General features: G+C 47.6%; 1 long non-coding RNA gene across 1 annotated transcript in view; it reads left to right on the forward strand.

Annotated features, from left to right (window-relative positions):
- The window catches only part of LOC138428229 (uncharacterized), a 1,104,918-nt gene extending 1,087,947 nt beyond the window's left edge, over positions 1-16,971 (forward strand). The window contains exons 2-3 of the long non-coding RNA XR_011252353.1: positions 13,692-14,113; positions 16,274-16,971. This is a non-coding gene — a long non-coding RNA (uncharacterized lncRNA). The remainder of the gene's footprint in view (positions 1-13,691; positions 14,114-16,273) is intronic.
- The last annotated feature ends 409 nt before the right edge of the window (positions 16,972-17,380 follow it).

Here is a 17,380-nt window from a genome sequence, read left to right on the forward strand (position 1 = left end):
TCCCCCCTACCAAGTGTTCCTCAGACATATGTTCGCCTTCTGCACCCCCAAACTGCTCATCAGACATACACGATTGTGTCTGCACTTTCCCCAGCTCATTCCCCAGCTGAAGTTCTCCCATCTACTCACATACACCCTACGAGAGTCACCCTCAGACATCAGTGACGTGCTGAGCCTCAGGTTTCAGTGAGTAGAGACAAAAGGACTTTGTCATCTGACAAAGGAGCTGGACAAGTCAGAGAACAACGGAGATCTGCCTGGGAGGCTCACCGAGTCTGTGCACCGCCAGGCGAAGGAGACTTAAGTGGGCTATGGCCCCAGGAAAGGCCATCTGAAGGCAGGAAGCCCTGAGCTGGGACACTCAAGGTGTGTTTCGTGTGTGGAGGCAAGAAGCATAAAATAATAGTCTCGGTGTACAGAAGCTGATGAGGAAAGGCTCACAGGCAGGACACTGACGGGTGAATTCAGGGGTTGATCCAGTTCAGTAACGAGAGTAGCATGAAACTATGAAGGATGTTAAGATGGAGCTGTGGCATCCACAGGGGCCAGGTCTTAAAGAGTCCCCAAAGACATGCGAGGAAGCTTGGATTTGGACTAAAACGGAGTCCCTAATAGACTTGTCAGCCGATTCAGGAGGCATAAGAGATACGGTTTTGATTGCCTGGAGGAGGGCATGGCAACGCATTCCAGGACTCTTTCCTGGAGAATCCTGCTGGGGTCCAGCCCCGATGGATCCAGGGAATTCGAGGTGGAGACGGCGTTGGCGAGGAAAGACTTATTTATTTATTAATATAAGATCAGATTAGGAAGAAATAGTGTAGCAGGAAAATTAAGTGAGGAGAAGAGGCTGATTAACTTGGGTACGTGGAAAACCAATAAAGTTCCAGACAAGGAGCTTGCACCATCCATGTTAGGCCGCCGGCGCCCGTTTGAATATCGGAGAGTGCCCCACCTTGGGCTCTCTCTTAAGGATCTTAAAGCTGGGACAAGTAAGTAGACATAGTGGGCCTCCACGCCCCCGATGGGAATTCAGCCTCAATTTAGAGTAAAGAGGAGACACGGGGGGAACCAGTCCAGCGACTGGCTCTCCTTCTATTGTCCTTAAAGGCCTTTTATACTTTTGATTATACATAGAGATCAATGGGTAATACAAAATTATGTAGAGTTAGCCGCCCAGACTCTTTCTGTATATCTTTTTGTATACAAAAGGTGTCAGGTGATTTACATTATCTTCTGGCCAAGAGGCTTGTTAACACTTTTTGGCTCTCTTCCTTAATGAATGTTCATTTCATTTCCCCTAAGTGTTTTTCTTTAATCTGCATCTCCTTAAAGCACTAAAGTTACATCTCTATAGACCAAAGGCGCAGTGGGTTATAACAAAGAAGGTACTTAACTCAAAGATCTAATGTTGCTAATACCAGGTCTACTACTTGTTTTTCTACATACCAACTATATCTAAAAACAAAGGATATGAAAGTTTGGCAGCAAGTATTGGCTCAACAAATGAAACCTTTAATCAGTCCTATTCTAAAGATTTGACTCCTCGGAAGCCCCTACGTTCCTAGGATGTTTTATCTTCCTGTGCCTCCTAGGGTCAGGAGGCCTCAAACAATCACATGTGCAGCTGTAGGAGTCCTGCAGGCAGGCTAGAAAGCCATCAGAGGGGTTTTTGGATTGAAACACTCTTTCAAATGCAGAAGACTACAGCCCTGAATTGCCTTTTTCCAGAGAATGTCAGAAGAGTGGAAAAGCAGGCAGATTCTTATTTTTGGGGGGTACATGCTCAGGAAATGCCAGGGGGGAAACCTGAGATCGGACTCGACCCTGCCCATCAGGTCTCTGGCGCATGACCTTGTCACGGGTGGAATTCCTCACACTGGCTTCCGGGAGAATCCCATGGACAGAGAAGCCGGATGGGCCACAAAGAGTCGGATGTGACTGAAGTGACGCGGCAGGCAGGCTCTCAATTGACTCATCAAGTTTTCTTTCTCTCAGGTTGATGACTCCGTGCATGATCCCCAGTGACAAAGATGGAGAATCGTGTCTTCTGAGAGCTGAAGCTCTCAGGGTCATACCGTGTGCACGCTTTCAGGAGGTTACTCTGGTGGCATGGTGTCGGGAGGTTAGATGATGTAGGAATTTGGGAATGAGGCTGTGAGCAGAGAGGTTCTTCCAATGGTCTAAGTGGACAGTGATTGTGTCCTAATCTAAACTGCGAAGAGTTTGGATGGGGAGAAGGGCATGGGGAGAGTGGCAGAGAGCAAAGAAAAAGATGGGAGAGACAAAGGAGGGCCTGTTTGGAGAGGCAGGAGATAGACAAGGGGCTGTTTGCAGAGAACTTATCCTGAATGAGTGGGGCTGCCTTCCAGAGGGAAGAGAAGAGGAAGGCTTAAAACTGTGTGTGTGTCTGTGTTGTGTTTGTTTTTTTTTCTTTTTTTTTGCATGAGAGAATGGCTCAGGATGTGTCCTAGGAAGCTTCTGGAAACTTCTAGCTGGGGTAGTTGTCAGTTGAGTATATTACATGTTGAAAGGAGAAAGCAAACCACGTGGTCAATATAGTGAGGGCTTCCTAGGAGGCGCTAGTGGTAAAGGCCCTGGCTGACAATGCAGGAGACATAGGAGACGAGGGTTCGGTGCCTGGGTGGCAACCCACTCCAGTATTCTTGCCTGGTGACTCTCTATGGACAGAGGAGCCTGGTGGGCTGCAGTTCCTGGCGTGTCATAGAGTGAGACACGGGTGAAGTGACTTAGCACAAATATACATAACTGGGGGCTTACCCTCAGAGCAAACAAACGGTCCTAGCATAATATCCATTCCTTCACCTTGCAAAAGAGGGTCAAAGTGTGTTGTTTTGTTGTTGAGGTTCAGTGGCTAAGTGGTGCCTGACTCTTTGTGACCCATAGACTGCAGCATGCCAGGCTCATCTCTCCTTCATTCTCTCCTGGAGTTTCCTCAAACTCATGTCCATTGAGTCAATGATGCCATCCAACCGTCTCATCCTCTGCCATCCCCTTCTCCTCCTGCCTTCAATCTTTCCCATCATCAGGGTCTTTTCCAATGAGCCAGCTCTTCACAGCAAGTGGTCAAAGTAGTGGAGCTTCAGCATCAGCCTTTCCTACGAGTATTCAGGGTTGATTTCCTTTAGGATTGACTGGTTTGATCTCCTTGCTGTCCAAGGGACTCTCAAGAGTCTTCTCCAGAACCACAGTTTGAAGCACCAATTCTCCTTGCATATAAGACATGTGAGCATTTCATGTGTCTACTAGCCACACAGATAAGAGTGCTGTCAAATATCCCACTCAGGGGACAAATGAACTTGTGTCTGTGCTCTGAATCTATTGATTTATCTCCAGGTTAAGGGGTGTTCTAACTTGCAAAGCTGTGTCTGTGCCTGGCCTGAATGGGTCCTCTATGGCTGGCCTCCCTTGAGGGACCTTATGTCTGTGGTTCCTAAGTCACTCAGCTGTGTCTGACTCTTTGAAGCCTCATGGACTATAGCCCTCCAGGCTCCTCTCTCCATGGGATGCTGCAGGCAAGAATACTGGAGTGGGATGCCATTTCTTTCTCCAGGGGATACTCCAGCCCCAGGGATCTAAGCCGCATCTCCTGCGTTCCTGCCTTGCAAGCAGACTCTTCACCACTGTGGCTGCCTGGGAAGCCCTGTGGTTCCTCGAGCTCCTCTGAAACGTGCCCTGTTGTTGTAAGGACAGCATGTCCCCATGGCGGAAGCAGCAGTAAACAGGGCAAGTGGGAACAGAGTGTGTGCGCAAGTTAGACGAGTTCAGCTTCCCATCCTGGCCCTGTCCTCCTAGGTTCGAGTTTCTGGGCCCCGGGAAGCTCATTGCACAAGCTTGCCTGCTCACTTGGACCAGGCTGTTCCGTGTCCTTGCATTTCTGCCAGTGCTGAGCCTTCTGCCAGAAATGCCCCTTCCCCTTTCACTGGCCCCATGCACGCCTGCTCCATAACCACCTAAAGTTCCTTGCTGTTCCATGTCCTGACCCACTATACACATCATGGGGCGGTGGGGCAGTGCAGGGACTCAGGCTGACCCAAGACCTGGTGAGTTGGAATCTGCTTTGGGACACTATCTACAAGTGACTCATACCCCCCTGCATGCGTGCCTGCTCAGTCACTTCAGTCCTCTCTGTCTCTTTGCCACCCAGTGGCCCTAGCCCACCAGGCTCCTCTGTCCATGGACTCTCTAGGAAGAAGACTGGAGTGGGTTGCCGTGCCCTTCTCCAGGGGATCTTCCCAACCCAGGAACTGAACCTGCATCTCCTTTTATCTCCGGCATTGCAGGCAGATTCTTTACCCACTGAGTCAGCTGGGAAGCCCTGCATGTTCCTGACTGTGTGAAAAGCACTGGAGATAATCCCTGCTCATCTTTCAGTCATCAGCTAAGGCCACCTCTTCCAGAGAGCCCTCCCAGATCTCCCACCCCACCCCCTCTCCAGCCTGCTTGAGAGCCTGGTGGGGCGCCAACAGTGAGTATCCGCTATCTTCATGAGCCACCTCTAGTCTGTCCCTTCCAGGGCCATGCTCTGCAGGAGTGAACCTGGTCTTCACCTCCAGCCCCTCCTGTTCCTGTCCTTGGAGCCCCTGTTGGAGCACCTGGGAGGGGAGACTGCCTGGTCCCGAGGACCCTCGGGCAGGGCCGAAAGCACATGGAGTGCCCAGGGGCCTGCCTACAGCACAGTCCAGTCCTCAGAGAGGCAGGCTTTCACGCCGTGTAACACGGCGACACTTGGCTGAATTTGCTCAGGTTTCCAATCAAGAGTTTTGTAAGAGTACTTGAAGCAGAGCCAAGATACAGAGGATTAGAAAAGCTCTGTGTTGTTTCTTATTCCTCTTAACTGACGGACTCCCGGCAGGCACCCAGACACAGTGCCCTCTGTCCTCCTTCACCTCTGTCTCAGCCACTCTAGAGCCAGCCTGCTGGGCTCGTGAGAACCCCAGTACAGCCTCTGCCCCCAATTCCATCCCCTCCATGTCACAGCTTCCGCCCTCTTCACATCCACTGAGATGTGCACAGACCTCACCTGGCTCTGTGTCCTCAGCCTGCACCCTCTCCCCCAGCCCTCCCCCTCCCCTGGGGTCAGCACTCTGCATTGCAGACCCCTCTGTGCAACAGGTCTGCTCCCTGCCCGCTCCACCTCTGCCCTGTCACCTTGCCTCGAGTCCACGCACCGGAACCTGGTTCCCAGGCCTTTATAAATCCCCTTCTCTGCCTGGAGCATTCTGCCCCTTGACTTCTCCAGGGGAACTCCTCCTGCCTCTTTGATTGCAGCATCCATGTCAGCTTCCTGGCTTCAGCCTGTCTCCCTGGTTACCCACCACCCTATCTGGATTATCTGCAGAGCAAATATCACCACCCTCTGTCTCTGTTTCTTTAGGAGCGGAACTCTTCTCTCACTACAATGTAACCCATGGGGCTGGAGAGCCTCGGCTCCTTTTTTTTCATCTCTGCATCCCAAATACCCGAACGATGATAAACATCATAGAAACTCCACAGATATTGACTCAAGAAAAGGGTGCAGCTGAGCAAAACAACTTTTGTCCAAATAAGAGGCACACTCTGTGCTCCAGGGATTCTGGCGGATAGATCTTTAGATAGTTGGATGTTTTTAGGAACAGAATTTATGATCTCAATCCTTGCATCGCCTCATATCTAGAGAAGCACTAAATCCCTTAGTGGTGACATCAGACCCTCATGACTCAGAAAGAGCCTTTTGTAAAACGAGTGCTTCATTGTATTGAACTCCCCCTTCTCCAAACCCTTATATATTGACTGTCCCCCACTGCCACTTTGGAGCAGTCACAGAGCTGTCTGAGATGCTGCCTCCCGGCAGCACAGACCTCCTTTTGCCCCAAATAATCTTCACTCACAATTCTCAAAAAGAAAAAGTCAAATGTGCTGGCAGTTCTATCAGGCCCTTTTCTGGGCTGTGTTATATTCCCCAGAGCTGCCTTCTGCCTGCCCTAGCAGGCCCTTTGTGTGGCGCCTTTGGCCTCCGCATTAAATGGAAGAACAGGACGGAAGGTGCTGGAAGTTCTTTCTGGTCCCCTGAGAACCCCGCACTGAACTCAGATGACACCACTGGCCCCTGTTTCCTCCAGGCCCAGGGTGGGGAGCAGCCTCCCTATGGCCGGCACCTGGGGGTCCCATCCTCGGCCCTTCCCCCATCCCTGCCGCAGCCAGGTAAAGAGATTCCTTCCAGTCCCTCCACCTGCTCCATGTGGATGAAGTGCTGCTGCTGCTGCTAAGTCGCTCCAGTCGTCTCCGACCCTGTGCGGACCCCATAGACGGCAGCCCACCAGATTATACAGGAAGACCTTGTTACAAATCTGAAGTCTTCCAATCTATATATTTAGGATCCATCTTAAGAATTTCTTACTAAACTATGAATGGAGGAAGGAGTACAGTGACAAATATATGTAGTCTGAATGTGGTGGTGTTTTGTTTCAGTTTTTTTTTAAACCAACTGAAGTTAGCTAAGGCAAAAATTCAGTTACCTCTGCAGATTGTTAAAAATAGCCATAGTATACAGAAATGGTCTGGTATTGTATTCAACTTTTCCATCCATGTCAAACTTCAGGGATGTTTGACGTCATCATGGGCATTTAAGGTAAAGCAAATAAAATACTTATATACTGAAAGGTCCAGGGGAGATATTATGGTTGACGAGAATTATATTACTGACTGTATATTTAAATACTACTACCATGAAGTTATAATGCTATACGAATAAGAGTAATTCTGGCATCCATTGAAAAATCATAACAACTCAATCAACGCACAGATCAAAATTACTTCAACAGAAATACAAGTAAATGAAAACTTGAAAAAATTCTTAGAAACTATAATGCTTTATCTACTTGAAGAAAACAATCGATTAAGTTACAGTGGCTAAAATTAAAGAGAAAAACAGAGATTAACTTTCAACAGGGAAAGCAGAGGCTGATGTTGTCTCCAAATTTAAAAAGGGAAAACCCAGGCTGATGTTGTGAGAGCTCCCAGGACAAATCACAAGTCTCCATGCTGAGGAAGCGTCCCTGCGGTGTGAAAATCCACAGCTCGACAGTGAGATCCAGCTGCTGAGGCGGAAACTCCAGAGCCTGCCTGATCTCCATGAAAGCCACGTGATGCAAATTCACAGAAGACTGTTCAAGAAGGAAGCGCGCTGCTTGGAGTCCAAGAAGAAACCGCTCAGCGTCTGCGGAGAGCTGAACTCCGTGTGTCAGATCCGCAACCTCTGCAAGAAGAGAGCTGGAGACCTGAGCGAAGAATTGGGGACAACCGCTGCCTGCCATCGCCAGGAGGCGCGCCTCTGCGTCCTCAGGGCTGGACCCTCCCCCTCGCCGGGGGCGCCTCGTGACCCAGGGGCTCCCCTGAGCCCTGCGGGCCCCTGGGGGCTGTGGCTGGAGCAGCAGGAACATGAAGGCCCCTCGGGGAGAGCTGGGAGGTGAGCTCGACCTGGGCCAGCAGCTGCCTGAGGCGGGCGTTCTCTCGGGTCAGCTCGCTGAGCGCTCTCTCCATCCGCTCCGCGGCCACCCAGCTTTCCTGAGCTCTTTCCTCGCAGAGGCGCACCTCCTGGCGATGGCAGGCAGCGGTTGTCTTCAATTCTTCGCTCAGGTCTCCAGCTCTCCTCTTGCAGAGGTTGCGGATCTGACACACGGAGTTCAGCTCTCCGCAGACTCTGAGCAGTTTCTTCTTGGATTGCAAGCAGCGCGCTTCCTTCTTGAACAGCCTTCTGTGAATTTGCATCACGTGGCTGTCATGGAGATCAGGCAGGCTTTGGAGTTTCCGCCTCAGCAGCTGGATCTCACTGTCGAGCTGTGAATTTTCACACCGCAGGGACGCTTCCTCAGCATGGAGACTTGTGATTCGTCCTGGGAGCTCTCTCTTGGGATCCTGGATGTCTGGGTTCCCTTCATCCCCCCAGTCTCTGAGGAGCTCAGGCAAGGGGAAGATGGTCAACAGGTTTTCTCTGGATCTTCGTCGGTTCACCCTGTCTTCCAGGACCGGCTCCTTGCAGGCCATGGACGGCTCCGGGCCTCCTCCCAGGTCCTCCTTTTCCTGGACTCGCTGCTTTGCTCTCTCGATTTCTTGGTCAGATGGTTCTGGACTTTCTGGAAAATCAACATTGCTGTTCAAATCACTCATTTCTTTCTTCTGAGGTCGTTCTCCACCATCCTCTGATGCTTGGAAGGTGTGTTTTGCATCAGTAACTTGGGAAAGGGAAGAAGACTGGCCGTTCCATGCATTCTCCAGGAAGTCTACCATGTCTTGAAACAAAGACCCGCTCAGGTTTGCGTTCATGGCCGACAAGCACAAGGTTAGCAACGTGGGAGGACTGGCCTCCACCCGAGGTGGCTTGAGGGCTTCGTCAGCCTGAGCCCGTGGTCCAACGTTCTCACTACATTTTCCGCAGATTTCCTCATGGGCAGAAGACTTTTTCCTTAGCGACTTCACAGTTCTGAAATGGTGCCATCTCTTTCCTGTGAGAACCAGCAGCATAGCACATACCAGGATCTCCCAGGGAAAATCAGGGAGACCTGAGTCGTGTGTCCAGTTCTCACAAACCACTAGCAGAGTGCCCCACAAATGCCCCAGCATCAGCTGGAAGGCGGATCCCAGGGCAGGCAGCAGGCCCCCCATGTCTGCCAGGGCCCCACTGCTCTGTCTCTGAGAGCCAGTGTCCCGGGGGCCTCAACTGGCCACTCAGAGCCCTGCCAAGTGTTCCGTCTCCAAGGGAAACAGGTGCCTGACAATCAGGGCTGATCAGCTAGGCTGGGGGAGGGGAGGCCAGCCAGGTTCTAGGAAATAGTTCTCCCTAAGTGCTCTGAGATAGTGAGTGAGCTCATCCCCTCCACAGGCCCTGAGGGAGGTGAAAAGGGCTGATCTCAGCTTGGAACTGGGCCCTCTAGGCGCACCTGCCCTGTAGCAAACCTAGGGGGTCAGAGCAGGGCCAGGTACGCCCCTGTTTGTGCACAAGGGCACCCAGGGGCAGAGTGGTGGGGCCTCTTGCCTGGGTGAGGCCTGACCTCTGGACTTAAAGTTTCCTCCTGCTGCAGAGAACCCTGGGCCTGTCCCCAGAGTCCAGAGGCTGCACTCCTCTGAGGCTCCCCCTCCCCTTGTGTGTGCTCACCACGCTGGCAGAGCCCAGGACTGGAGGGCATTGCCACCAGGCGCTAGCTGTGAGACTAGTACTCTGGCGCCAGCAGCTCAGGAGGAATCAACCTGAATGTCAGCATCTTACATGTGCATAGCTTCCATGGAGCCAGCACGTTCTTACTGTGTCCCTGGTACAAGGGGACTCTGCTCCCAGGTGGTGTGGTGACCTGGGCTGATTTCCTAGCGTGGTCCTGCCATTTGCAGCCTGTGCTTCCCATTTTCCTGGCCCCTGAGTGGATCTGTAACCCACAGAGTCCTCTTAGAAGTGGGAAGGGTGTAGTGGCTCAGTTTTCCCTGTTTGAATCCCCTTCACCATGTCTGTCTCTCCTAGTATCTCTCTGGCATGCCCACGCTCAGAGCCTCCTAATCAGGGTCTGAGACTCTGCCTAGCGTCTCATCCTCACTTCCTTTACTGGACAGGGAAGCAAGGGAACTGGCATCTGAGACCCTTGCAAAGGTCCTGACAGTTCCAGGGCTCAAGAGCCCCTGGTGCAGCAACTTGGGTGTGGGCAGCAAACCCTCCTGAGGGAAGTCAGACCCTCTTCAGGGCAGCAAGACCCAAGCCTGCAAGTTCACATGGTCGATCTTGAAAAAGGATCCAATGTGGGCTGAAGCAATGACCGTGATCTCCAGAGTCCCCAGCTAGCCCTAAAATGTGTGACATGGAGTTAAAAGTATTGGCCCATAAAGAGGTCTGGGACTCTTTATGGACTGAAGCATCTGACTCAGTGGAGAAGACCCTGAAGCTGGGAAAGATTGAGGGCAGGTGGCAAAGGGCGCAACAGGGGATGCGATGGTTGGATGGCATCACCGACTCAATGGACATGAGTTTGAGCAAGCTCCACGAGATGGTGAAAGACCGGGAAGCCTGATGTGCTGTAGTCCATGGGGTCGCAAAGAGTCGGACACGACTGAGCACCTGCACTGAACTGAACTGATACAAAAATTGAGTTATCTACTTGTCACCTCAGTTCAGTTCAGTCGCTCAGTCGTCTTCGACCCCTTGCGACCCCATGGACTGCAGCACACCCTGCCTCCCTGTCCCTCACCTACTCCTGGAGTTTCCTCAACTCATGTCCATCTAGTCGGTGATGCCATCCAACCATCTCATCCTCTGTCATCCCCTTCTCTTCCTGCCCTCAATCTTTCCCAGCATCAGGGTCTTTCCAATGAGTCAGTTCTTCCCACCAGGTGGCCAAAGTATTGGAGTTTCAGCTTCAACATCAGTCCTTCCAATGAACACCTAGGATGATTTCCTTTAGGATGCACTGGTTGGATCTCTTTGCACTCCAAGGGACTCTCAAGAGTCTTGTCCAACACCACAGTTCAAAAGCATCAATTCTTCAGCCTTCTTTATAGTCCAACTCTCACAACCATACATGACTACTGGAAAAGCCTAGCTTTGATTAGATGGACCTTTGTTGGCAAAGTACTGTCTCTGCTTTTTAATATGCTATCTAGTTTGGTCATTGCTTTTCTCCCAAGGAGTCAGCGTCTTTTAATTTCCTGGCTGCAGGCACCATCTGCAGTGATTTTGGAGGGCCCCAAAAGAAAGTCACTGTTTCCACTGTTTCCCCATCTATGAATTGATGGGACTGGATGGCATAATCTTCCTTTTCTTTTTTTTTTTTCATTATTTAGAGAATACTTTATTAGTTTCTGTAATCAAACCCATGTAGATAAGACCTTACATATTTAATACAGTGTGTTACCCCTGTACAAATGGAAAAAATTGTTTAACATTTCTAGACCAATATGGCTGTTAATTTCTGTACAATGCCAACCCAACACGGTACAACTGGGATACTTTTTCCAAAGTTGACAGCACAGCTAAAGTTTCCAAAAATTCAAATTATATATATATGTATATATATAGATTTATTTATTTATATAAAAAGACCAATAGCAGTATGTTATGCATCAATAGCAGCAACAGCTTTTCCAAGTTGAATGTTGAGTGTTAAGCCAGCTTTGCCACTCTCCTCTTTCACTTTCATGAAGAGGCTCTTTAGTTTTTCTTTGCTTTCTGCCATAAGGGTGGTGTCATCTGCATATGTGAGGTTATTGATATTTCTCTCGGCAGTCTTGATTCCAGCTTGTGCTTCGTCCAGCCCAGCATTTCCCATGATGTTCTCTGCTTATAAGTTAAATAAGCTGGGTGAGAATATACGGCCTTGATATACTCCTTTCCCCATTTGGAACCAATCTGCTGTTCCATGTCTGGTTCTAACTCAGAGGCAATCAAACAGAATATGATTCTTAGCCCTCAGTAGGAGGTGAAATTTCCCACTCATCTTAAGGCACCTTATTTACTTCCCATGACCCTTACTCTAGATGTCTGAGAATATGTACCCCTCTTCAATCAGTCTTTCCAGTGGGATCACGTGATGAAACCATTGGGTCCTTCAAAGTCCATCCATATGGGCACCATGATGGATGTTGTCTGATGCCGCTCAACCTCCTGATAGGGAAGGAGGGGTGCTCTCCCGGCTCCAGGACATTGCTGGAACACATTTGGCAGGAAGATAGTAAGGAACAGAGATGAGGCTTAGGAACCTGATATTCAGCTGTGTGCTTAGTGTTCTCCAAACATTAGGAAACCATATTGGAGTCAGTGGCCTTAGATATGTGCTCAAGGGCACGTACTGAAAAATGATGCTCTTCACCTGAGAGCTTTCTCCACTTGAAACACTCTTAGGTTGACTGAAAAGATGCGTTCCCAGGAAGTCAAGTCCGTTTAGTCTGCTGCCAGGGAATGCCAGCCTTCTTTCTCGTCCAGGCTGTGTGTTCCTGTGTGTGTGCATGCACGTGCCTCTGTACACACACATTGCTGGAAGAAGGCAGCCCTGGGCACAACCTCATTTTACCTGGAAGCGATGCTTAGCTCTTGTTCTTCTGGACCATACACATCTTGGAAACAATCCAAACCTGGGTGATAATTAGAAAATAACTAGCCCTGAGCTCTCCCGTGTCTTACCTCGGGGGTGAGAGGCCTGAGTTGGGCAGGGTGTCCCCACGCATCAGCTTGTTAACTATCACTGCGTCCTGGCACTGCCCGAGTACATGGTCCAAGTCAAAAACGTCTTCTAGAAAGCCAGGCAGCAAGTTTGGGTTTGGGAATGGGGAGTGTGCACTGAACATCACGGAGAAGTCCAAGGCATTGGCACATCCTTCTGAGGTGATGATGACATGAGAGAGGGCTGACAGGTATCCCGAGCTTTACATCTGGTCTGTCAAAATGTGCCCTTGTCTTGCAGCAGGATGTCCAGCCCGTGGCCACCTTCGATTATGAAACATCACCCAAACCGTCCATCTTGGGAAAATCACCATTTAGGTGGAGATGGCTCCTTTCATTGTATCTTTAATACTCATTAAGCTTGAAATGTTTCCTTATATCTGTATATTTCATATGAAATAGGTCTGAACTATTTCCTTATATCCATTAGATGGGCAAAATTTAAAACTTGTAAGAAGCACGTTGGAAAATAGTCCTAATTCTTTCTGCTGAGTCTACAGATTGTTCCACGTGTGCTGGAGAGCAGTGTTGCAATAGCTGGTAAAGTCTCAGGTCAGTGGACGGTAGGGTTGTTCTCCTTACTGGTTTATACAATATAGAAACTTTCTCTACGCCCACGGAGACCGAGTCAACTGTGTTCACTGCAGCGAGCTTTGCAATAACGCGGAACTGGAAACAACCCGCGCCTCTGTCAGTGGTATACTGCATACAAACATCGTGCTCAGGCCACACAATGAAATAAATATATCAAAGTGAAATTCGGTCTGCGCATATCAGCATGGGCAAGATAGAATGAAGTATAATGCAGTAAATGAAATATAATGTACCATCAAATGAAAAGAGCAAGTTGCAGAATTCTACTTTAGTGGAGACTGGCTGAGTGTACACAAAACCCACTTCCCTTCCCTGACAGCCATCTCTGTAGCTGAATGAGGCCGTGTTTCTGAGCTATGGCCCAAGGGATGTGGGCAGAAGGGATGAGTTCGGCCCTAGGCCTGCCCCTAGAAGCCAGCCTCTAATTTGACCTCTCTAGCCCTCAGTTTCCCCATCTGTAAAATGGGGATAATTGGAATAGTACCTTCCCAAAGTGGTTGTTTAGAGGGCTTCCCTGTGGCTCAGCTGGGAAAGAATCCACCTGCAATGTGGGAGACCTGGGTTTGATCCCTGGCTTGGGAAGATCCCCTGGAGAAGGGAAAGGCTACCCATTCCAGTCTTCTGGCCTAGAGAATTCCATGCACTGTATAGTCCATGGAGTTTCAAAGAGTTGGACACGACCGAGCGCCTTTCACTTCACTTCACTTAATGAGTTAGTTGGTACACAGGAACTGCTTAGCATAGTATATAATTTTTCAATAAGTATAATAACAATTGTTATTGTGGCTATTATGTTTAGCATCACAGATGATTGGACTCCACCATTTTTGACTTTACAATGGCATAAAGACAATGTGCGTTCAGTAAAATCATACTTCAAATTTTGAATTTTGATCTTTTCCAGGGCTAACAATATATGGTACAGAAGTCTGCTATGATTCTGGGCAGGCTCCCAGTCAGCCACACAATCACACAGGGAAACAACAAAGAACAGTCACACGGACATCCATTCTCTACCCAGACAGCCATTCTGGTTTTCATTTTCAGTCCAGTATTCAAGGTCCTGAAAGACTGAGGGCAGGAGGACAAGGGGCAGCAGAGGATGAGATGTTGGAGGGCATCACCAACTCAATGGACATGAGTCTGAGCAAACTCCGGGAGACAGAGGACAGAGGAGCCTGGCGGGCTGCAGTCCACGGGGTCACAGAGAGTCGGACAGGACTGAACGCCCGAACGGCAACAAGGCGCAGCTAAGGGATTCGTGGGTTAAGTGTCATTAAACAACTCTTTGATTGACAATATCTTCAATTTGGCATGTAACCCATTGTAAGGAAAGATTTGTATTTATTCCTGTTATTCATTTATTTACTATGACTGCTGTTTCTACTACTACTTTTTATGGAAGGAAAGGATTGTGAATAACACGTAATGAGCTCCAACTCGAACTGAGAATATTACCTCCGTGATTCCACTCAGAGCAATCCTCTGGGGAAAATGCCATTAGTATTTTGCTTTTACAGATAAGAATATCGACTTGCAGAGCAGCTCACTAACTGGTAAGAAATAGAACTAATATATGAACACAGTCGTTGTTTGACGGAATACAGATCACCTCGTTAACTAACTGTGGGTCTGAAGGATTCCACATGAGCATAAGTTGAGCTAAAAGTTTGTGTATGGCTTTTATTTACTAACTGATAGCACGTGGCATTGTTCTCTTACCGTAGCTGTTACTATGAATATTTTTCAAAGAAAACCACTGATAATATTGCAATGGGAAAACAGAATAGTAGCAAAAAAAAAAAAAGATGGACAGTAAAGTGCCTAGACTGGTAAGAGGAAGATACCATTCAGCTCTTGCGGTTGCTTCAACTGTGAAAGAAAAAGCCCTAAAATAAGAAAGATGCTTTGACAAGCAGCTTGGGGCACTTGTCAAATTGTTGTCAGAGAAGAAAGCAGAGTCTAAATTCTAGACGTGCCCCACGGTAGAGGTCACTAAACCCATCGAGTTCCTTTCCAACACTTGGCTTATTGAGAGAAACAATTTTTTCCCATTAATTTTTAAACTTATGGGGATTTCAAACAAAAAACAAAACACAACTTCGAATTCATGAATGTGCCTCTTATATAAACAAGTCTTTGTTTTTAGAAGTGTACTGAACATATTCAATCAAAACAGGAGACTTCAGGGTACAGTGTAATCACATTTGACAAAGAGCTCAAAAATTGAGGCCTTTCAAGTATAAAGAGATTTTCAAGAGTCAAGGGAAAAATTTGAAATCTAATGAAGATACAGTGAGGCTAAAGCTGAAACTCCAATACTTTGGTCACCTGATGTGAAAACCAGCTCATTTAGAAAAGACTCTGATGCTGATAAAGACTGAAGGCAAAAGGAGAAGCGGGGTCACGCACGGGTGAGACATATATTTCTGTTCAGGTCTACGTGGCGGTGGTGGTTTAGTCGCTAAGTCGTGTCTGACTCTTGTGACCCCATGGACTCTAGCCCGCCAGGCTTTTCTGTCCATGGGATTCTCCAGGCAAGAAGACTGGAGTGGATTGCCATTTCCTTCTCCAGGGAATCTTCCTGATTCAGGAATCCAGGGTCTTCTGCCTGGCAGGCAGATTCTTTACCAACTGAGCTATGAGGGAAGCCCATTCACGTCTACATATTTCCTCTTAAATACTGTTACATTTGTGGGAGTGGTAGTTTTCTTTTCATTTATTTCTAACAATCATTTCATTTTGATCTGTTCTAGGACCTATGTTTATTAGAAATGTGTTTTTAAACTTACAGAAAGTTTTAAGACTCACGCTTTAACTTAACTTGAAATTGTTATTTTCTGTTTTTTAGAATTCTATGCCAAAAGAACATAGCTCCATGATATAACTATTTTGATATTTAAATATTTGTTTGATGGCTGATGAAGTGGTAATTTTTGTGTGCTCCCTGGGTATATAAAAACAATTTATTTATGCCCTCTAATGATGACATAGGAGCTTCATAAATACTAACTAGATCAAGGTTGCCAGTTTTCTCACCTAAAATCCTACATGCCTAATACTTTTCCTACTTGGTCAGTTTTCTGAGATAGATGTGCCAACTTTTCTAATGCTTCCTGTAGATTTTACATTCTTTCTTGATAATTTTCTTCATTGTATTTCCTGTCTCTTTAGGCTACAAAGTTAGATAGATACACTACCAGAATTTGTATATATTGAATTATTAGTCTTTCATGATATGGGGACCCTTTAATTTCAAATGTTTTTTGTTGTTGTTGTTTGTTTTGTTTTTACATGAAAGACCATTTTTTCTGACCCTAATAGTAATGACATCCGTTTTCTTCTGTCTTTGTTTACTTTTTAAAAACTTAAACAACATATAGCTGGATTTTTAAAAGTCTGACTTGAAAAATCCCAATCTTTTAATTAGGAAACACAGGCCATTGTAAGTAGTCACTAAGAAAATTTGTACCGTGTTATTTTCAGTTTTAGATGAAAACAGATGAGATGGTTAGATAGTGTCCCTGATTCAATGGAGATGAATCTGAGCAAACTTCTGGAGGCAGAAGGGGACAGAGGGGCCCGGCGTGCTGCAGCCCATGGGGTTGCAAAGCATCCGATGCAACGGAGTGACTGAAGGACCACAGCAACGTGGGCGATATTTTTTTGCTTGTTTTCTTCTCCTCTTCTGATTTTTCTTCTAGGAATTACTTTTTAATTCCCTTTCCCAGTCTTTTGTACGTTGTATATTGCACTTCTTTTGGTCTTTCACTGGCATCTTTTAAATATTGAGCATACATACTGGAGTCGAATATGAATGAGCACCTCAGCCATTTTCTTGAAGTCCAATCACTCTCCCTCGCCTTTGAGGCTACAGTTCTTATGAGTTTAATCAAACCTCATGTACATGTTTTCTATTCAGCTGCAGCTTTTTAAAAGATCTCTTTGAAATGCTATGCAGCACTTTTAAATATCTGTGGCATGACACTTGTAAGATTATGCAGGCCACCAACAATGCTGGCCACGTATCCTGACTTGAAGGTCATGTTTACAACCTGACCTATTCAATCTGATCTCAAAGAAAATGCTTCTTAGAATCAACGGAAAGAACTAAAAAGTTAAAATATGGAACATACCCTCTTTAAAGATATTTCTAAAACAATGAAATGAATATCTGAGATGTCCTTCCTGTTGTTCTCAATGATGAACTGTGTATTTGTGTTTCTGAAGATGTCCGTCAATGCCCAGAAGAATGATACTGCAGGGCTGGCAGCAGCAAATGCAGTTCCACCAGCCCCCAGCAGGTGGCACAAATGCCCTCAGCCTCCAGGGAAAGGTCTAAATGCTCCTGCAGAACCAAGAAGCAGCAGAGAGAAGCAGCAGAGAGAAGAACGTTTATCATCTCAAGGAGAGTTTGGTCGGAGGGCTGGAGTTGTGTGAAATCTGAGGCAGTCAGGAAACCAACACAACTCCATTCAAGGTCATTCAACTTCCTCAAAAGGTAGTGGGGTGGCCGGGGGGGGGGGGGGGTGGTTTTCCCAACAGCAGAGCAGGAGGAAGAGAAAAGTACTCAAAGAGGGGGAAGAGTCTGAA

Source organism: Ovis canadensis, chromosome 1 (genome assembly GCF_042477335.2).
Source record: "Ovis canadensis isolate MfBH-ARS-UI-01 breed Bighorn chromosome 1, ARS-UI_OviCan_v2, whole genome shotgun sequence".
Taxonomy (NCBI): Eukaryota; Metazoa; Chordata; class Mammalia; order Artiodactyla; family Bovidae; genus Ovis; species Ovis canadensis.